The sequence below is a fragment of the Theropithecus gelada genome, chromosome 5 (assembly GCF_003255815.1).
Source record: "Theropithecus gelada isolate Dixy chromosome 5, Tgel_1.0, whole genome shotgun sequence".
Classification (NCBI taxonomy): Eukaryota; Metazoa; Chordata; class Mammalia; order Primates; family Cercopithecidae; genus Theropithecus; species Theropithecus gelada.
In genome coordinates, this window is record NC_037672.1 from 91327268 (window position 1) to 91350693 (window position 23426).

General features: G+C 38.2%; 1 protein-coding gene across 1 annotated transcript in view; it reads left to right on the forward strand.

Moving 5' to 3' along the window:
- FRYL (FRY like transcription coactivator) overlaps nt 1-23426 on the forward strand; it is a 285169-nt gene that overhangs the window by 51401 nt on the left and 210342 nt on the right. Inside the window, exon 2 of the mRNA XM_025385755.1 lies at nt 6563-6742. The gene's annotated coding sequence lies outside the window, so the exon portion shown is untranslated. The remainder of the gene's footprint in view (nt 1-6562; nt 6743-23426) is intronic.

A 23426-nucleotide genomic window follows, 5' to 3' on the forward strand; every position in this document is an offset into this window, starting at 1 on the left:
AAATGGGAAATGAGGAGATGCAGGAGTATCATCAGCTAAGAGTCTCCTTGAATTGTTTGGGCAGAGATAATGGTGGTTCTGTCTAGAGTGGCAGCAGTGGATTTGGAGAGAAGTGGTCTGAGTTAGGATATGGGGTATTTTGAAAATCGGGTTGACAGAACTTGTTGGTTTAGATGTGGGGGTGTGAAGGAAAGAAAGGAAGTACATGTGACAGTTAGGTTTTTGGCATTAGCAACTAAAATAAGGATAGCATTATTTAGTAAGGAGTTTAGTAAGGAGCAAGGCTGGAAGCAGACAAAGATTTTGGTATATTAAGAGTTAAGGCTGGGAACAGTGGCTCATGACTGTAATCCCACACTCTGGGAGGCTGAGCTGGGTGGATTGCTTGAGGCCAGGTGTTCGAGACCAGCCTGGGCAACATGGTGAGACTCTGACTCTACTGAAAATACAAAAATTAGCCAGGCATGGTGCCATATGCCTTTAGTTGCAGCTACTCAGGAGGCTAAGGTGGGAGGATCGCTTGAGCCCAGGAGGTCGAGGCTGCAGTGAGCTGTGATCACACCACTACACTCCAGCTTGGGTGACAAAGCAAGATCCTGTCTCAAAAACAAAGCAAAACAAAAAAACCAGTTAGGTTTGAGGTCCTTTAGATGTCCAGGAGGATATTTGAGTTTGCTGATGGCATGATCTCTTAGGAGGAGAGAAAAGATGTGAGATTTTTATCGCCTTGAAACTGATATTCTCAGTTTAAAAAGGTAATATTAAGTGATAATTGGTGTAAGCTGGAAGTATTTTCTACTCCACTGTCCTCAGTGAGCCATTATAATTTTCTTTTATTTTTCTCCTTTTGGCTTACTTAGTCGTATTGTGTATCATGATGATTTTTTTCTTTCACATTTCTGGTAAATGGTGATTATTAGGAAGTTGAACCAATTGTGTATAAAATATGTAAAAGACATTTAACAGGGAATGTGCTTCCCAAGGCCCATTGTTTACCACGTAAAGGAAACCACTGACTTTTTGTTACATCAGTGAAGTTCATTATTTTGTGAACACAGTACTCCTATAATTTGAGAAAGTAATATGTATTCAGTCATTAATTTCTTGGATTTTAATAAAACGTTTTAACAAATGTTAACAGAGAAAATGTAGCAATGCATGGTAGTGGGAATATTCACTTTTATTCTGAAGCAGAGGAAGGAAGTCTGTATTTTGGTAAATATAGTTACTATTCTAGTGAGCATATATTTACGGTGTAAGTAGACTATCACAACTTAGTATCTGCTTCCCATTGTTAACTCATACTTAGTAGTAAAGTCCTCAGGGGCACTACCCTTGATCTTAGCCAGAAGGCAGAGAACAATTCCTTGGGTAAAGTTTGATGAAAAACAACAAAAATTCATAGAAGACAAGGATATAATAATAGAATCTGGGCTCACTGGAGACCAAGGAATTTTATCTTCTACCCTTTACCCAACTTCCCACTCCAAAAACCAGAACAAAACCCATCAAAATGGATCTTTGGCCATAAAAAAGCCTCCCCATTTCTGAGCATCTAAGAAACGTACATGTGGGCTGGGTGTAGTGGCTCACACCTGTAATCCTAGCATTTTGGGAGGCTGAGGTGGGTGGATCACCTGAGGTCAGGAGTTCAAGACCAGCCTGGCCAACATGGTGAAACCTCATCTCTACTAAAACACATAAATTAGCCGGGTGTGGTGGCAGGTGCTTGTAATCCCAGCTACTCGAGAGGCTGAGACAGAGAATTACTTGAACCAGTTAGGCAGGAGTTGCAGTGAGCTGTGATCATGCCATAGCACTCCAGCCTGGGTGACAGAGTGACACTCCGTCTCAAGTGTACATGTGGAGGCAAGAATCTTAGAACAGCTAGAGATAATAAGATGTTCAAGTTTTAAGCTGTGTATATCATAGACACAATTTTATTGTAAAAATGTGACCCTTCCACTAGTATAATGACCTCAACCTTTTTATTTTTTAGTTTATTTTATTTCTTATAGAGATGGGGTCTTCCTGTGTTGCCAAGCTGGTCTCAAACTCTTGGGCTCAAGTGATCCTCCTGCTTTGGCCTCCCAAAGTACTGGGCTTACAGGTGTAAGCCACCATATCCAGCCAGTCTCAACCATTTAAAAAAAAAAAAATCTGCATATAGTGTGCACGTGTGGCACATTTCCCTTATGACATTACTTGTTTTGTACTTCCCCATTCCTGCCCCTCCACTCTCTACCTCTCTGATTCTGAGCTGGTTAGAGGATACAGTGGCCATAGGTGCTTATGTTCTAGGTAGGGAGAAAGGCAATAAGGAATTAAATAAGTATATAAAGCCAAGCATATATTAGTGATGAGTTCTATAATGAAAACAAAATGGAAATAGGATAGTGACATGGGAGGCCTGCTTGCTATTGTGTGTTCTTCTGAACCTTTTTCTCATTTGTCAGTTGGGAATGATAATCATCTACCTCCTTAGAGTTGTTTGGACTTAATTAGGTTCTGTGTGAAATGCACCTAGCAGAGTAACTGGCAACATACCTAATTATCAAGTACATGCTATTTTCCCTTTCCCTTTCTTTCTGTAATTTGAATCTTCCAAATCTGTGGTGTAGTGCCATAGAATCTACCTTAGCTAGAGTATGTTTAAACTATGTCCCTGTGTGATTTTGGAGTTCTTACGGAAACAGTAAATAACGACATAGATGACTCTTGAGGACATCACACTTAGTGAAATAAGCCAGTTACAAAAGAACAAATATTGTATGATTTTACTTAGTCAGGCCGATAGAGACAGAAAGTAGAATGGTGACTATCAGACTGTGACAGAGAGAATGGGGTTGACCGTAATGGGTATAGAGTTGCACTTTTGTAAGATGAAAAGAGTTCTGGAGATGGATGGTGGTTATGGTTGCCCAACAGTGTGCATGTATTTAATGTACACTTTTTTCATTTTAATTTATTTATTTATTTTATTTTTTGAGATGGAGTCTTGCTCTGTTGCCCAGGCCTGGAGTGAAGTGGCGTGATCTCGGCTTACTGCAACCTCCACCTCCCAGGTTCAAGCAGTTCTCCTGCCTCAGCTACTCCCTGAGTAGCTGGGAATACAGGTGCGTGCCACCACACCTGTCTAATTTTTTGTATTTTTAGTAGAGATGGGGTTTTGTCATGTTGGTCGGGCTGGTCTTGAACTTCTGACCTCCTGATCTCCCCGCCTCGGCCTCCCAAAGTGCTGGGATTACAGGTGTGAGCCACCGTGCCCAGCCTTAGTGTACATTTTAAAATGGTTAAGATGGTAAATTATATGTGTTTTACTGCTTCTTGTTTTCTTTTTTTGAGACAGAGTCTCGCTTTGTCACCAGGCTGGAGTGCAGTGGCGCAATCTCGGCTCACTCCAATCTCGGCCCCCTGGGTTCAAGCAATTCTCCTGCCGCAGCCTCCTGAGTAGCTAGGATTACAGGTACACACCACCACACCCAGCTAATTTTTGTATTTTTAGTAGGGATGGGGTTTCACCATGTTGGCCAGGATGGTCTCGATCTCCTGACCTCGTGATCTGCCCACCTTGGCCTCCTGGGTGGGATTACAGGCGTGAGCCACCACACCCGGCCTTTAGTGCAATTTTTAATAAAGTAAGTGATAAAATTATTACCTTGCTCCACTCTTCCCATTTTGGTAGATATCAGTGAATCAAGTTGTTCCTGACGAAATCATGAAATAGAGGGTGGTTGTTTTTGCATCATAAATCTATGTGAGAGTTCCAAAAAATGAAAATGTTGTTAGGAATTTTTATCATCTTAACTTCCAGAGGTGTCAAACCTTAAACTGTTGATTGGTGAGCAAAGAGCATAGTGTGGCTGGAAAAGATATTTCTATTGTTTTGTTTTGTCAATTTATAGTATATTTATTGGGCACTTAATTGTCTTTAGTGAACAAGAGTAATAACATTTGTTGAGTATTATCTACCAGCAATTATTCTAAGTTTATGCTTAACAATACTTGATACTAATAATGGTTTGTCATCTTTATATAGCAGCCTTGAAGGTGTTATTCTCATATTGTAGTTGAGAAATCTGAGGCTCTGAGTGCTGAGTGACTTTCTACTTTAAAAATGATTTTAGAGGAATTTCAATACATAGAAACGAAGGGAGGGCATTCCAGATGGAATAAAGCATGCGTTAGATCTGTGTGATCTGTGTATAGGAAGGCATGGGATATATTTGCACAGAGCAAAGAGTTCAGCCTGACTGAAGTCTGGATAACATTCGGGAGATGGGCTGGCAATTTAGTCTCTTCCATTAGAATCTTGATGAGGTTAATGAATTCCTGAACAATTTTCTGTAGGCATTGGGAGACACCATTGAATTACCAAGCCTGGGGTAATCAGAGTTATGCGCTAGGAAGCAATATCTGAGGTGCATTGGAGTAGTGAGAGAGGGGAGGCCAAAGATCGGTTAGAGTGACCACTTGGAATTCTTTTGCAGTCATTAGGAAGTAGTTGGCGTCAGAGTGCAAATGGCTGGTAGTTGAGGAGTAAGTTGAGAGGTGAGAAGGAAGAAGCACAAATGTAAGTGGAAGTGAAGTGGAAGGGAGGAGTCTACGGAGCATGAGTGTAAGTAACACTTTTTTTGTGTGTTGGGGGAGCATAATGGTCACCTGAATATGTAGGTCAGATGTAGGATTAGCTTTGAAAAGGGAGGATTCTGAGAGATACTTGAAAAAAAAAATGCCTTCACACATAGAGTCTATGAGCACAAGAAGGAGGGACTTTAGCAGTCTTGAATTTGAAGGGTTGACGTTGGGCAACCTTTTTCAGTTTAGCAGATGAAGATATCTGTAGAGAGTATGGGACTGTAGTGGGCCTGGAGACTTGAAGAGTAGACAAGTTTCAACCTCTGTAAGTGAGAATTCAAATTTAATAGGGTCAATTTTCACACTTTAGAGTGTGACGTGGAATAATAGTAGTGTACTTACGTTCGTCTTTTATACAAATAACGTATAGAGTAGAAGCTCTCTTAAACAATATTGGCTATATAATATACCTGCAGTTGGGTTGGCTGAATAGAATATTGTTTAAAATGAGAAAGAAAGATACATACCTTAAATATTTTATAAGTGTATGAATGCTTATATTTCACCAGTCTTGTGATGCATAGCCAAGACATTTTCTTTAAAATGTTTTTAAAGTGGCTTCCCTTAATTAAATTACACGACCTAATGTTTAGCAACAAAACATTTTATTTTTGCACTCATTTTTGATGTAATATGCAACTAAACTATGTAATTATAGTAAATACAACAGACATAGCTGATTTTAGAATAAACACAATTTACTCTAGGATACTACTGTGTTATTGGGAGAAAAATGAGGTGGTGTACCAAAGAGGACTCCCCTTTCCCCACAAGGAAATTGAAGCTCAGAACTTGTTACTTGACTATGGTTTTAGGATTGACAATAATCTGGTTTTATCACTGAATTCAATGCTTTTCTCATTATATGGAGTTATAAGGTGAAATAGAATAATATGTCAGATATTGGTTAGTAGTTAGGAAGTTATAGACTGTAGTTTTTTAAAAGTAGCAGCTTTATTGAGATATAATTCACATGCTGTTGAAGTCACCAATTTAAAGTGTGCAATTTAAGGCTATGCGTGGTAGCTCATGCCTGAAATCCCAGTACTTTGGAAGGTGAGGGAGGAGGAACACTTGAGGCCAGGAAATAGAGACTGGTCTGGGCAACACAGCAAGACCCTGTCTCTACAAAAAATTAAAAAATTAGTCGGACATGGTGGCATGCTCCTGTACTTCTAGGTACTCTGGAGGCTGAGGCAGGAGGATTGGTTGAACACAGGAGTTTGAGGCTACAGCGAGCTATAATTGCACCACTGCACTCCAGCCTAGGTGACAGAGTCAAACCTGTTTTCAAATAAATAAAGTGTACAATTGGAGCCTTTTTTATATTCATAGAATTGTGCAACCATCACTATAATAGACTTTTAGAACATTTTCATCACCCTCTGAAAGAAACCCTCTACCCATTAATAGTCACACCTATCTTTTGTCTCCTGGCCCTAGGCAACCACTTACCTGTTTTCTCTTTCTTAGATTTGTCTATTATGGACATTTCATATAAATGGAATCATATAATATGTGGCCTTTTGTGAGTGGCTTCTTTCAGTTAGCATAATGTTTTTAAGATTCATCCACATCGTAGCATGTGTCAGTACTTTATTCCTTTTTGTGGCAGGGTAATATTCCATTGTGGATATACCACATTTTATTTATCCATTCATCAGTTGATGACGTTTAGGTTGTTTCTGCCTTTTGACCATTACAAATAATGCTACTATGAACATTTGTATGCGTATTTTTGTGTGGGTATGTTTTCATTTCTCTGGGATATATACCTGAGTGTGGAATTGCTGGGTCATGTTTAACCTTTGAGGAACTTGCAGACTTTTGATTAGTGATATATGGAAGCTGCTAAAATGTTAAGATGTTGTAAGCATGGCTGTTACTAATAACCAACCATATTTCCTATTTTTCAATCTTCCAGCCTAGAACATTCCATATTCTATTTCACACACGGTGACTCACTCACTACTGCTTTGCACCAGTGTGCCCACTTGAGTGCCTGTAAAGTACAAGCTCCAGATTGAAAAAGCTTCTAGATGGATCCTTTCCAAACTTGGTGTCTTTTCTACAAACTCTGTGCCTCAACAACCATTTCTAAGTGGTAAGGACATGTATAGTTCCTCTTTTCTAGGCCTTCTGTCCTTTTTTATATATGAGTTAATACCTGCACTTTTTGTATTTTTTCTAAATCAAATATAAAAGTAGCAAAAACATCAGATTTTTTGAGACCTGAAAACATTTTTTACATATTACATTCTGTGCACAGAACATGCATGTTTATAAAGAATATAAACACATGTGAACAACTTTATGCCTGTGCACTTTATGTGCCTTATTTGTACTCTGTAGTCCCTTATTGTAAGGCTGAGATAATTTATCTTGTTACTGTCTTACCTATTTAGGGATTTTGAGCCCATTTGTTGAAGAATATCCTCCTACTTCCTGGCAATTGTAAATTATGTATACATTCATGGAGATGATAAGAGAGGTGTGCAATGCCAGCTTTTCTTTTTATAGCATAGCACTATGTGTGCCTTTTCATATTCTGACTTTTTTTTTGGAAGCATAGATGTCAGTTAGCCAACAAGTTTTCTAGACAACTCTGAGATTTACTCAGAACACATAGGGTTGGTTGGTGAGGGGAGAGTAAAATTGAGCAGAAATGGAAGACCTTTAAAAGAAAATGATTGAAATAGACTCATTTTGAGCCAGTCAACCAATGCCTACTGTTTAAGAATGAAAATATATAATGACATTTAGCATAATAAAGAAGTAAGTTACCAAGTGGAAACTGTGGTATTAGATAAAGATGAAAGGCAGGTAGATAGAGTGAAAATTGGGGTACATTTTAGCTCTAGTTCTAATCATTAATTGCATAGTTTTCTTGAATGCCGGTTAATTAGCCTTGGTAGACCCAGTTTTCTCATCTGAATTGAGTGAATTAGACTAAATGATTTGTAAGGATTTTTGGTGCTTTCATAATCCCAACACTTTATGAACTATAATGAACAAATTGATAGATTTTTGTTTTTTTTTTGAGGATATGCTTTCTTCCCTAACCTATCTGATAGAGACACTTTAGGTCTATTTTTGTTGAATTGTGGGGCAAGAATAAGGTCTCCACTGTCAGAACACTTTTCAGTTAATCTTTCTATTTTGAAGTTGGTGTCTTTCATTCTCTTTCTTTGCCCATTTTTATCCTTTTCTCCTACTGACCTCAAGGACTTTCCTTCATTTCACTCAGACAATCTCTTTCTGTCCACTCCTATGTCATATTAGTGGCTCTCATTATGCTTCCTTAACGTGTCTAGCATCCATTATTTTCACGTTAGCAATTTTCCAGGGTCACTACATCTTAGATCAGTGATTCTAATTCTGGGACCCTTTATAAAAACACAGATACCTTTTGAAGCTAAGTGTGATGACTCATGCCTGTGTTCCCAGTGCTTTGGGAGGCCCAGGTGGGATGATGACCTGAGGCCAGGAGTTTTGAGACTAGCCTGGGCAACATAGCAAGACCCCATCTCTACAGAAAATTTAAAAATCAACCAAGTGTGATTGTTATACACCTTTAGTCCCAGATACTTGGGAGGCTAAGGTGGGAGGATTGCTTGAGCCCAAGAGGTTGAGGTTGCAGTAAGCTATGGTTGCATCACTGCATTCCAGCCAGGGTGACAAAGCAAGACCCTGTCTCTTAAAAAGAAATACAGGCTGGGCGTGGTGGCTCATGCCTGTAATCCCAGCACTTTGGGAGGCCAAGGCAGGCTGATCATGAGGTCAGGAAATCGAGATCATCTTGGCTAACACGGTGAAACCCCCTCTCTACTAAAAATGCAAAAAATTAGCCAGGTGTGGTGTCACGTGCCTGTAGTCCCAGCTACTGGGGAGGCTAAGGCAGGAGAATTGCTTGAGCCTAGGAGGTGGAAGTTGCAGTGAACCGAAATTGTACCACTGCACTCCAGCCTGGGTGACAGAGTGAGACTCGATCTCAAAAAAAAAAAAAAAAAAAAATAGAAATACAGATACTTTTTGAAACAAATTTGGGAGAAGGTTGTGATTCTTTGGCAGGTAGTTAAGGCCAGCATTAGTTTACCAGGACTGGAGCCTCAAAGTTCTCTTACTTCTCACTTCAATCCCTTCTTGCCTTAGACCTCATTATTACCCGGAACAGTTTCTTTTCTAAGGTCTTGGAAAGAGGATCTTCTTTTTATTTCAGGATTTTTTTTTTCTTGTGTCTGTAAAAGAAATGTTTTGTCTTATTTATTTACAAATTTTATTATGGAAAATGAGAAACATATGCAGAAATAAACGGACTGGTATAACCAATCGCTTTGTATTCAGACACAGATTCAGTAATTATCAAGTCATACCCACATTGTTTATCTATACCGCACCAACTTTTCTCCCACTCCTGTGTTATTTTAAAGCAAATTCTAGACATCATGTATCTTATTTGTTAGTATTTCAGTATGTATCCTTAAGACCCTTTAAAAAAATAATGATAAAGTTGCTATGAACACTCTTGTACATATCTTTGGGCATATCTGCGTACTTTTTTTTTCCTTGGGTATATACTCAGAAATAGAATTTGCACTTCTGTATGTTCATATTATAAAAAATCATGAAGGGAATAAAAATAATTTAAAAATGAAAAAGAATTTGCAATATTGTTTTGGACTTAGCAGCACATTCTCTGAGCAATGTTTAGTCAAATTACTATATATATTATTATCTATTACTGTATAACAAACTACCCTGAAACTTAGTGGCTTAACACAGTAACATTATTATCTCACAGTTGCTGTGAGTCAGTTTCTTTGGGGTGCAGCTTAACTGGGTGCTTTTGGCTCAGAGTCCTTCGTAAAGCAGCAATCCAAGTATCTTCTGGGGCTGCATTCATCCCGTGACTCAAGTAAAAGAGGCACAAAGGAACAGCCTTCTGGGGTGCTTTCAAGCTCACTCATGTGATTATTGACAGGTCTCAGGTCCTTTCTGGCTGTTGGCCAGAGGCCAATTCCTTGACGCTTCCATAGGGCAGCTAACAACATGGGCAGCTGGTTGTTAGTTCAGAGCAAGGGAGAGAGGGCATCCAGATGGAAACCATGCTCTTTCTGTAACTTACTGTTAGAGTGAGAGCCCATCACACTTACTGCATCCTTTTAAAAAAAATTATTGTGCTAAAGTGTGCATAATGTAAACTGAACATTTTAACTATTTTAAGTGTACAATTCAGTGGCATTACATACATTTACATTGTTGTGCAATTATCACCATCATTTATCTCCAGAACTTTCTCATCTTCACAAAATGAAACTCTATACCCATTAAATAACTCCCCATCGTCTTCTTTGCCCAGCCCCTGACAGCCACCATTCTACTTTCCCAAGAGTTTGACCCCTCTAGGTACCTCATAAGTGGAATCATGCAGTTACAGTATTTATCCTTTTGTGACTGGCTTTTTTCACCCAGGATAATGTCTTCAAGGTCATTCATGTTATAGTATGTGTCAGAATTTCATTCTTTTTTTTTTTTTTTTTTTGAGACGTAGTCTCGCTCTGTTGCCCAGGCTGGAGTGCAGTGACGCGATCTCCGCTCACTGCAAGCTCTGCCACCTCCCGGGTTAACGCCATTCTCCTGCCTCAGCCTCCCTAGAAGCTGGGACTACAGGCGCCCGCCACCACGCCTGGCTGATTTTTTTGTATTTTCAGTAGAGACAGGGTTTCACCGTGTTCGCCAGGATGGTCTCGATCTCCTGACCTCGTGATCCACCTGCCTCGGCCTCCCAAAGTGCTGGGATTACAGGCATGAACCACCGTCATTCTTTTTTAAGACTGATAATATTCCATTGTATTTATATGCCACATTTTGTTTATCCATCCATCCACTGATAGTTGAGTTCTTTCCACATTTTGGCTGTTGTGAATAATGATGCTAGGAACAAGGTATTCAGTTGAATTCTGTTCCTAGAATCAAGCCTTTCAATTCAGTCTACACTAAAAGGGAGGTGAGGCCATGTGGCTCAGGCGCAGTGGCTCATGCCTGTAATTGCCTGTAATTCCAGCAGTTTGGGAGATTGAGGCAGGTCCCTGAGGTCAGGAGTTTGAGACCAGCCTGTCCAACATGGTGAAACCCTGTCTCTACTAAAAATACAAAAATTAGCCAGGAGTGGTGGCGGGTGCCTGTAGTTCCAGCTACTCAGGAAGCTGAGGCAGGAGAATCGCTTGAACCCAGGAGGTAGAGGTTGCAGGGAGCTGAGATCACACCACCGCTTTCCAGCCTGGGCGACAGAGTGACACTGTGTCAAAAAAAAAAAAAAAAAAAGAAAAAAAGGGAGGGGGTGAATAGTGAATACTTACAGGTATGAATACCAGAAAGTATGATCATAGGGGCTGCTCTCAGAGCTACCATACTATTTAAGTTAGTCTTAATAATTGTTCTCTGTATAGTTATGCCACCAACTGGATATACAATTAAGTTCATTATCTTTCATATTTAATAACTGTTCTAAAATGTAATTTTGTTTTATAATCATGTATAATAGTTTTATGGTTCCAAAGTCAAATTCTGTTTTCTCCTCCATGTAAGTAATCATATTCTAGAAACTTTGTTTTTTTTTTTTTGAGAAAAATATAAGCAAGCTACATATTCATATTTCTCCTTATATAAATGATAGGATACTGTATACTTTTTTTTTTTACTTGATATATTCTGGGGATCACTCCTTATCTTTTTATAGCTATATAATAACCCATTGGGTGAATGTGCCATAGTTTATTTAACCAGTTCCGAATTGATGGGGACTTGGATTGCTTATAATCTTTTGCTAATATAAATGGTATAATATAAATGCATAACCTTGCGGATATACAAATCTTTTTATATCTTGCCATTGTATGTTTGGGACAAGTTCTTAGAAGTGGAATTGCCGGGCCAAAGGGTAAATGAGTATGCAGTGTTTGTTTGTTTGTTTGTTTTAAGACAGTCTCACTGTCACCCAGGCTGGAGTGCGATGGCATGATCTCAGCTCACTGCAATTTCCACCTCCCAGGTTCAAGCAATTCTTGTTCCTCAGCCACCCGAGTAGCTGGGATGACAGGTGTGCACTACCATGCCTGGCTAATTTTTTTTTTCTTTTGGAGACGGAGTCTCCCTCTTGTCGCCCAGGCTGGAGTGTAGTGGCTCAATCTTGGCTCACTGCAAGCTCCACCTCCCGGGTTCAAGCGATTCTTCTGCCTCAGCCTCCTGAGTAGCTGGGATTACAGGTGCCTGCCACAATAATTTTTTTTTTTGGTACTTTTAGTAGAGACTACTAATTTTTGTACTTTTAGTAGAGACTGGGTTTTGCCATGTTGGCCAGGCTGGTCTGGAACTCCTGACCTCAGGTGATCTGCCCACCTCAGCCTCCCAAAGTGCTAGAATTAAAGATCTGAGCCACTGCACCTGGCCTATTTTTTGTATTTTTTAGTAGAGACAGGGTTTTGCCATGTTGGCCAGTCTGGTGTGGAACTCCTGGCCTCAGGGATCTACCTGCCTCAGCCTCCCAATGTGTTGGGATTACAGACGTGAGCTACCATGCCCGGCCTTGTGTTTTTTGGGTATTGCTAGATTTATCCTCATAAGAAATTGTACCTCTTTGTGTTCCCATCAGTAATGTATGAGATTGCCTATTTTTTCATACATAACCTTGTCAGCAGAATATGTTGTCAAATTTTGAGGGTTTTGTCAAATGGAATTTCATTGTAGTGTTAATTTCCCCCTCTTTATGGGTGATATTGAATATCTTTTTATATGGCTAAGAGGCATTTGCATTTCTTTTTATTTTTCCAATTGTCCATATTTTTAGCCCTCTTTTCTGTTTGTTGGTATTTTTTATTTTATAAGCTCTTTACACATTAGAAATATCAATCATTTGTCTCTGTTTTCTTTTTCCTAACAGTTAAACAGAGGTATTCCGTATTCTGCTTTCAACTGGCTTCATTTTTTCCTCATTCTTTTTCATTAATGTTACGTTTATTCTTCTGGGTAAGTGATTGTTTGACTCCACTTGTACATGCGAGACCTATTTCATTATTTCTTCAAGTTCAACATGCTTTAGATAGAATGTGACTTTATCCACAAACCTGTGTTCCCTTTATCAAGTAATGGTATTGCCATTTTTCCAGATGAAAAATTGAAGTGACCTTTTTGATTTTATTTATTATTTATTCGTTATTTATTCAACAAGTATTTGTTGAGTACCTATCAGGTTTCAGGTACGGGCTAGGAATTAGGTGGCAAATAGTATAATCCTAGCTCTCAGGGAATAGTCTAAGAGGGGAGTAGGTGTTCCACAAATACACAAACCATGTCTAAATATGTGGTTAAGAATTCCAAGAGAGAATGTAAAAGTGGGGACACATTATTACATTGGAGAGGTTGTGAGTTGCCTCTTTGAGAAAATGACACTTAAGCTAAGATTTGAAGGACGTTTAGGATTAGCTTGGTGGAAAAAAGTCAGTGTGGCAGTTTCCTGACATAGGAAACAGTGTGTAGAAGGATCCTGAGGCAGAAACGAAGTTGGACTTGTAGGAAATGAAAAGACCAGTTTAGCTGGCATGCAGGGAGAAGGGGTGGAGGGGCCTGAGATATCCGATTGCTTTGTAAAGCGATCACTCTGACTGTGGCAGGGGTAATCCATTGGAGGGGGTCATGTAGAAGTCAGTCAGGAGCTGGTTAGCAGACCGTTGTAGTAATTGTGAAAGGTAATGATGCCTATTTGTTCAGTTATAAAATTCTTTCAGTTCTAATTCAGGAGTTTGTTCATTCCCTCTCTTGACTACTGGGATAGATTTTAAAAAATTGGTCCCATACTGTCTTAGTCCCTGTTCCCCATCCAGTCTGCTTCAGAAGACAACTTTTAGAGTCAACAGTCTGTTCATATCACTTCCTTTCTCAAAAACTTATGGTGGTTCTATGATTGTGGAAGAACGAGGTCCCACCTGTTATTGAAGCTTTTATCATTTTCTTTAGGTTTCAAGATCTGCTCTCCTGAGACAACTTTCTTTGGGCAGCCAAGATGGGTACTTTTCTGCCTCTTTTCTTAGCTCATCTCCGATCTTCCATCATGACATCTGTACCTCTCTTCCCCACCAACCCCCACTATTCCCTGATCCTTCTTAAATCCCAAGATTAATTTTTTTAACTCAATATATACTCAATTTTCTTTTGCCATGTCAATTCTAAGATTTATCATAGTTTATGTTGAGAAATATTTGTGTATTTATTTGGAGTGCAAAGAAATTATATATATATGTATATTTGAGACATCACCCTGCCACCCAGGCTGGAGTGCAATGGTACAATCTTGGCTCACTGCAACCTCCGCCTCTCGGGTTCAAGCGATTCTCTTGCCTCAGCCTCCTGAGTAGCTGGGATTACAGACATGCGCCACCATGCTTGGTTAATTTTTGTATTTCTAGTAGAGACAGGGTTTCAGCATGTTGGCCAGGCTGGTCTCAAACTCCTGACCTCAGGTGATCCGCCTGCCTCACCCTCCCAAAGTGCTGGGATTACAGGCATGAGCCACTATGCCCGGCCTATTTTTTATTTTTAAAACTGATAGGAACCCAGTAGATATATGTTGAATTGTATGAGATTAGGGAGCATTCCATGTGGTGGATCAGTCATTCAAATTTCTTATAAAAGAAGGAAGTCTCAAGTATAATTTTATAAATATTTTGAATAGAACTTTTGGGAGTAACCTCATTTAGAAACAGAAAAATGTTATTTGCTGTTTGAAGCAGCTTTTATAGTTCAGTGCACATCAAATAATGCTTATATTGTCTACATTGAGTTGACAAAAATGTGTTTATATGGCGATATTAGAGTTCTTATGACTTACTGGGGGTAATGGCATATTTAGGACATTAAATATTTGATTGCCAGGTATCAGAAAATGGTCAATAAAATAATGTATATGTAGGTATTTGAATGCACCTCTGCTTTTATCCGAGATACCTTTGAACTCATTGTCCCCTTAGCTGACTTCTTAGTGTGTATCTGTCTAGAGTAAATGTAATAGTCTGCCTATTGACAAGGATTAGTTTACTTGATTCTCATATTTGATTTTGTTAATAGATCAGTGCCAGCCAGCGTGTTTCTTTTGTAAAGAGAAGAGTACTAATATTATTATTTACTGCCTACAACTTGCAAAATGATTTCATGTACTCTCTTTTTTAAAATCCTTACAGGTTTCCTTCTGTCTCTCTCTTACTCAGTTTTTCCTTCTCTCCCTTCTTTCTTCCTCTCCTTTTCTTCCTATAAATGAGGTTAAGTGACTTTGTCTGGGTAACTATGGCTTAGTATTGTGTAACTATACTACATACATTGTGTTGCCTTCTGATATGAAATATTTTCTCTGAAATTACATTGGAAATGGGGTTTTTACAGATTTGTTGTAGATATGACTTTACAGATATTAATCTAACTTTTAGTTTCTTTGGATCACCTCTTGAATTAAATAGTTGTTTTTGTCTCCTAATACATATTGATGCAATAAAAGGGTTGGGCGGTTATAATAATTTTGGTCCTATACTGAATTTTTGTTATCTGAAATACAGTAGAAACTAAACCTTTTAAACCCATTTAAAAGTCAATTTTCTAAAGTCACATTTAACAGTTTTGGTGTTGCAATGTTAACTAATGAAAACTATTTCGGTTGTATTATTTTAAGGTAGAAGTATCTTAATGGAAATTTTAAATGAGCTTGCTTAAGATTAAGCACCTTGAGTCTAGTTTCTGGAATGTGATTTTAAGTTTTTTTTAAAAATTACTTTGAAACAGTAACTAGGGCAAGTACTTACAGGTAAGAGTGAAATTATTTGGTACAATAAGCTTCAATTATAATGCATTTAGTTTGGAGTGATGAAAGTTTTTTTTTTTTTTTTTTACTTTAATTTTTTTGAGACAGGGTCTTGCTCTGTCACCCAGGCTGAAGTGCAGTGGTGCAATCATAGCTCACTGTAGCCTTGACCTTCTGGGCTGAAGCAATCCTCCCACCTCAGCCTCCCAAGTAACTGGGACTACAAACACACACTACCACGCCTGGCTAATATTTTAATTTTTTTTAGAGATGGGGTCTCACTATGTTGCCCAGGCTGGTCTTGAACTCCTGGGCTCAAGTGATCCTCCCACCTCAGCCTCCCCAAGTACTGGGATTACAGGCCTGAGCCACTATGTCTAGCTGAAAGTTATTATTTTTAAAACTGAGAATCTATAAAAGCAAAAATATTCATTGTAGCTCATGGTTTGACAGGTCTATGAAAAGCTTAAAATATAAAATTGTCAGAAGTAAAATATTGCATTTCACATAGGATTTATGTAACTAGTAGTGAAGGTGAAAAAAACCTGATGAGGTAGGAGAAATGACCCAATGTCTCACTTTGCCCTCCCTGTGTCTTATTTCCCCTCTCATTTTAAGTTCTACATGAGTATTACAGCTTCAAATATAATCATGGCATTAATTCAGAAGCCTGATATATTAAAAAAATCTTTTATTTTTCTGTAATAACTGCATTTGTACTGTATTAGAACTTTCTACCACACTCTCCTTCTGAGACAGTACAGAGCTAGCTGGGTGAGTCACACCACGCCACAAATTCCTTAAGGTGGTAGGTGGTGTCTTATTCATTATTCGTGTCCCTCACTGCCTCGTGCAGTGCTTGATAGGCAGTCGGACTCTGTTCCTTTATTATACTATACCTGGTGTTAGGTTTCTAGAGCACTTAAATTTTTTTTTTTTTTGCCTTTTTGCTTTACTCTAATAAATCTTCTAGTTAGCATTAATATCTAGCCTAAATATGATTTAAATGTATGTTAAAATTCTTAAGAAGAGTAGCAAATCTAGATTGGGAACTGGATCCATAGACAATATTCAAAAGATACAATTCAGATGACCCTGAACACCACTAAACTGATCCAGGGGCCAAATACTCTCTCAAAATAGAGGAGGAAAAAGGAAAAGAGGCATGTAGGGATCCAGGAGAAGAAGGACGATTTATGTGGAGTGGAGGGAATTTTCATTTTAAACCACAGGTAGGGCTGTTGATCCTTGTTTACTTTGTCAGATTTTCCCTATAATAGAGAAACTGCTGAGTCAGAATTGTGCATCTGATTGAATTAGCACCTTGTTTAAATTGTTAACATCCATCTTTGAGAAGCATATATTTTAGATAAAAGATTTAAAAATCTTGGCCGAAACAAAGGATGGTCTCTTTCCTTTATGAAGGTGTTCATTGAACTTTAAATAGTAAGATATTTACAGAAGAGAATTGAATTTAGTCTTCAAGTAAGTATCTCTGTGATTTGTTGGTCACAGTCTGATTTCTTCCCCACCCCCCACCATTTTTTTACTTGTGGTAAGACAAATTCTTATCTTTTCATGAAATACTTAAAGCAAATTATGTGTTAATTATGTTTATCCTTTTTGAGAGTTCTCTAGCTCTTTCGGTTCTGAGGTTCAGAATCAATATAAGAACATATTGAAATCATAATTGCATTTTATTTTCCAAACAACCATTGGAAGTAATTGCATTTTAATTTGAGAATTTTATCTCAAATAACTCCATATAACAGCTTATACTTTAAAATATAATCCAGAGGTACAGTATTTTTCAGTTCATTTATTAGCTTTGTCAGTTTCCACATCTGTAAAGTTGCACATTTACTGAAATTATGGGCTGGTTTGGGTTAAAATGAAGTAACATGTGAAGCATCTAACTTAGTTGGTCACGCATAGTAGGCCCTCAGTAATTAGTTGTTGCTGCTTTTATTATGGGTATTTAATTAACTTGGATTTCTAGAGCACCATTTGTTAGGGTGCAGTGAACCAATTCTGAATTCTACCCTCCTATATTTGTTCCTTGTTTAGACTAAACCACTGTGGAGAATAAAGCCTATTTGTGGCGTGGGGTGGGGGTGGTGCCTACTGACTTTTGTATGCATGTTTTTTCAGAGTTACGGGATGTGTACTGGAATGTGAAGGATTCAGCTTTTTGGTGGCATGTTCTATATGGTCATCCATAGTGACCAAACTGATTTGGAATGTTGTTTTGTTACTGAGTTGGAAATGTGTTATTTTCTCTACAGAGGATGTTGATCTGAATAAACTGCTTATTATGCTTTATACATTTCTAGAGCGAGATGAACTGTCAATCAGTGTAAATCTCACCCAGCACAGTATTTTCTTTCACAAACATGGGGAGGAGGCAATACCAAGATAACCACTTTTTGGACAGAACCAAGAGCTGCTGTGTAACTCAGAGGGTGTGTGATAGCATCCAACTTTGGAGCCTGTCATGTCACTTTGGGAAATTGTGGCATGGAGGCTTACAGGAAAAAAAATCTTGTTTATTAACACTTGATTATGTTACTTATATAGCTTTTTTACAAGTCATCAGCTAGCTAGCTTCTCAAAGAGAGGCAAGAACCCATTTGCATAAAGATTGTGGCTATAGTCAGTCTTCTGGTAACAGGAGCTGTGAGCACCACTTTTTTGATGAAGTCTTTCCTGTTCCCTCTTCCACTCAGGTTGATGACTGTCTCCTTTGTACCTGGTTGCAGCTTGAACATAATTTAGGTAACTTCTCTCAAAGCCCTTGAAACATGCCACTGCCCATGTCTCCCTTCCAGCTTGTCTGTAAACTCCTTGATGGTAGCAGTTGTGTGTGAGTGCCACTGAGTATGGATTCCTGGAGCTTAGGTTGATCCCCAGTAAATGTTAAATGCAGGTCTCCCTGTGCCTGTGGAAATGCCTCAACATCAATTGGTTCAATTATATCCTTCAGCTTGATCACTAACAAGTCGTTAATGAAAAGCCTCCAGAGATGCTATTCCCATTCTGTACTATCCTCATCATTCCCATTCTTATTTCTTCTTTGCCAATGCAAATTCTCTATTTCATTTTTTCTTTAAATACTTCTCTATGAAGTACTTCTCTAAGTACTTTTTAAAAGTATGCTTCATTTTAGGGCCAGACGTGGTGGCTCATGCCTGTAATCCAACACTTTGGGAGTCCAAGATGGGTTGATCACCTGAGGTCAGGAGTTTGAGACCAGCATGACCAACATGGTGAAACCCCATCTCTACTAAAAATACAAAATTAGTCAGGCGTGGTGGCGTGCACCTGTCATCCCAGCTACTCAGGAGGCTGAGGCAGGAGAATAGCTTGAACCCAGGAGGCAGAGGTTGCAGTAAGCTGAGACACTGCATAGCCTGGGGGACAGAGTGAGAATCCATCCCAAAAAATAAAAATAAACATATGCTTCATTTTAGTTAGTTTATAATTAACATTGAGAAATCCAAGAAAGGTGAGAAATGTGAACTAGAGCTGGAGATTTAAAATTGGCACCTGTAAAAATACATTATTTTTTGAAATAAAAGTTTGTAAACATTTCCCTTGTTTAAAAATCTGAAATTATATTAATTTTGATAAAATTCTAGATTTTTTCCAAATAAGTCAAAACCTAAAAAGAATGGAAATTTTAGGTAAAATTTAGGTAAAAATGGAAAGAAACTAAGAGTCATATTACGATTTTCAGGCTGTTATAAGAAACGTCTTTTACTGTATCATATGGTATTTTATAGTATTTTATAAAAATGTAGGGATTGTCCTTATTATCCTTATTATACAAGGTTTTATTGTGGTTTAAAATTCCAAATCTTTTATGTAGCTTCCCTTATACCTCTGCTTCAATTACAAGTAATAGTTTATTGAAATTTAATGTATATATGAAAAAGCCTTGTCATTGACTTTTTTTTTTTGGAGAAAAATTATTCATTTTAAGACAAAAGCAGAGACTATTTGAGCCGAGACCTGATGGATTTAAGAGTGCTGTTGATCATGGTTGACTTGTGAAAGTGATAGATAGATAGATAGATCTTTTATCGTTATTTTTCTTTTGTACTGGGCTTATGTTTTTTTTTTTTTTTCTTATTTTCTTGCTTAATAATAGTATCATTAAGCAGGCAGGAGAAAAATAATACCATTGAAACTAAAAGTAATTTAATTTGATTGAGTTGATTGAGTATATACATATATATATACGCATATATATATATTTATTATACTTCTAAGTTCTGGGATGCAAATGCAGAACATGTGGGTTTGTTATATAGGTATATGTGTGCCATGGTAGTTTCCTGCACCTATTCCCCCATTATCTAGGTTTTAAGCCCCACATGCATTAGCTACTTGTCCTAGTGTTCTCCCTCTCCTTGTCCCCCACCCCCCAACTGGCCCCTGTGTGTGATGTTCCCCTCCCTGTGTCCACATGTTCTGATTGTTCACCTCCCACTTATGAGTGAGAACATGCAGTGTTTGGTTTTCTGTTCTTGTGTTAGTGTGTTGAAGATGATGGCTTCCAGCTTCATCCATGTCCCTACAAAGGACATGAACTCATCCTTTTTTATGGGTGCATAGTATTCCATGATGTATATGTAGCACGTTTTCTTTATCCAGTCTGTCACTGACAGGCATTTGGGTTGATTCCAAGTCTTTGGTATTGTGGACAGTGCCACAATAAACATACATGTGCATGTATCTTTATAGTAGAATGATTTATATTCCTTAGGGTATATATCCAGTAAGGATTGCTGGGTCAAATGGTATTTCTGGTTCTAGATCCTTGAGGAATCGTCACCCTATCTTCCACAATGGTTGAACTAATGTACACTCCCACCAACAGTGTAAAAGCATTCCTATTTCTCCACAGCCTCACCAGCATCTATTGTTTCTTGACTTTTTGATAATCGTCATTGTGACTGGCATGAGATGGTATTTCATTGTGGTTTTGATTTGCATTTCTCTAAAGATCGGTGATGTTGAGCTGTTTTTCATATGTTTGTTGGCTGCATACATATCTTCCTTTTTGAAGTGTCCGTTTATATCCTTTGCCCACTTTTTGATGGGGTTGCTTGATTTTTTTCTTGTAAATTTAAGTTCCTTGTAGATTCTGGATATTAGATCTTTGTCAGATGGGTAGCTTGCAAAAATGTTCTCCCATTCTGTAGGTTGCCTGTTCACTCTGATGTTAGTTTCTTTTGCTGTAGAGAAGCTCTTTAGTTTGATTACATCCCATTTGTCAATTTTTGCTTTTGTTGCAATTGCTCTTAGCATTTTAATCATGAAGGCTTTGCTCATGCCTATGTCATAATTTTGCAGTTTATTGTATTTATGGACAAAGTAACAAGAATAATATTTGTTCTGTGGCATTTGTTTATGTGCTTTCTCACACATTATACCCACATACAAATATATATACATTTACAGTAAATATATTTTAATGTCTTAATGCTTACGAATTTTCAAATGATATTTTGTATCATTGATTTTTACCTGTAATCATATGTGGGAAACTTACGTTTAAATGACTGAGACCTTTATATATATGCGTAGTTTGCACATTATCAGTTGAAGTTAGTACATTTTTATTTAGTACTCTTATTTTTCCGAACGCCACTTTTCTAGTTTCTGTGGGAGATGTAATGACGTATGTACCCTTTAGAGGATCACAGTCTCAAAGCAACTCTTACAGCACCACAGAGCTCTAGAACAGGAAGAAACTCTGGAGGTTATCTTTTCTTAAGGGTATGTTTAAACAGTAGTTCTCTGATTCTTATGCATTTTCTCCTTTGCTCAGTAAGCAGGAGATGTGGGCCAATTTTTTGTTTGTTTGTTTGTTTGTTTGTTTTTTTGAAACAGGGTCTCACTCTGTTGCCCAGGCTAGAGTGCAGGGGCACAGTCACTGCTCACTGGAGCCTCTATCTCCCAGGTTCAGGTGATCCTCTCACCTTAGCCTGGGACTACAGGCTAGCATCACCATGCCCGGCTGACTTCTTTTTACTTTTACTAGAGATGAGGTCTCACTCTGTTGCCCAGGCTGGTCTCAAATTCCTGAGCTCAAGTGATCCTCCTGCGTGGGCCCCGCAAAGTGCTGAGATTACAGGAGTGAGCCATCATGTCCGGCCATGGGGCAGTTTTTTTAGTTCAGGGATTTACAAATTATGAAGTCAAGAAATAATTTTAGTGGGAAATGACTAGAATATAACACTTGTTTTTCCTGTAATTAGGTTAGAGACTACCAAAGCGTATTGCAGATTATTTCAAATATATCATATTATGTTGTGTAGATATATACTGGGTTTTAAAAAATGTATTATAGGTTGTGCGCAGTGGCTCACACTTGTAATCCCAGCACTTTGGGAGGCCGAGGCAAGTGGATCACCTAAGGTCAGGAGTTCAAGACCAGCCTGGGCAACATGGTGAAACCCCGTCTCTCCTAAAAATACAAAAATTAGCTGGGTGCGGTGGTGCATGCATGTAATCCCAGCTACTCAGGAGGCTGAGGCAGGAGAATTGCTTGAGCCCGGGAAGCAGAGGTTGTAGTGAGTTGAGATTGGGCCATTGCATTGCAGCCTGGGCGACAGAGCGAGACTGTCACAAAAAAAAAAAAAAAAAAAAAAGTTACATAAATTTTTAAATACATTTTTAAATGTATTTTTTTTATTGAAGTGAAAAGATTTTAGAAAACATATCTTTAATGTGTCTTCTCCTCCACCTCCCACTCCCGACTTGAAACCTGGGGAGCAGCCATTGTTCTTCATCCCTAGATATGCTACTTAATCTCTTTGCTGTGCTCTCTTGCTCTCATGCCTGATACCAAAGTCAAGTGTTTTCTACCCAGAAACCAGGTGATATTTCCCTGTGATAGTAAAAAACATGCAGTGAGATAGTTTTTTCATTTTGCTGGTCTTGCTTGCATGCCTTTGGGCAAAAAGAAAACACTTTGGTGGCTCTGCTAATCTGTAAGTATTGCTTATGATGTGCCTATCTTGTTACCAAGATGTGATTTAGTCACCAAGAGAATTTGGATATTTAATACTAGTACATAACAAAACTCCTTATCAAGTACTTATGTGGGCACATACAGAGGCCTAATTGTATTCTTGTAATGCACAATATAAATACTAATATTGTTTTGGAGAATCAGCATGGTATCCCAAAGCCATGGTTTGGAAAAATGCATTGTAGTATGTTTTTATCTGTGGGAATTACTGGCAAATATAATTGAGAGATTCTAAATACTGTAGTTGTTTCCTTCACTTTTGAATTTGGCTTAAGTATTTTTGGTCTTTTTTGTTTTAAATCGCTGAATTATTTTGTTATATCAATGGTTGAAGCTAAACCGTGATTGTTATTTTAATATTTATGTCTTCTTTTAAAGGTGTATTTTAAAAACAATTTTCTCCCACTGAGAGGGGTTAAAAAATAAATGGGGAGAATAGTAGAATAAATGCTCAGGTGCCCATTCCTCAGCTCAGACATTTATGAAACCACTGTTACCCACTCCCTTTCTGCAGGTCCCAGTTATTTTTGAGGCATTTTCTTTGTCACAACATTTCACCTGTAAATACTTCAGTATGCATTTATAAGAGACAAGGACTTCTGTTTTTAGATAGATAAAGAAGAATCTTAAAAACCTTTTTGAAGAATGTACTGAATTATGATCATTAAATTTGTGTATGGGATGTTAGAGTGATATAAAGGAAAATGAGATAGTTTAAATGGAGTAAGTGGAAAAAAGAAATACCCCACAAGCAGTTGTACCAAGAAACAGTAGAAAAATTACAGTGAAAAGGCCAATTAACAGCTTTTAAAGTACTCATGGAGAAAAGGAAGACATTTGCATTTTATAACCGCCAGTATGTGTCTACATTCCACATAGGTCAGTAGGGGAGTAAAGCCAAGT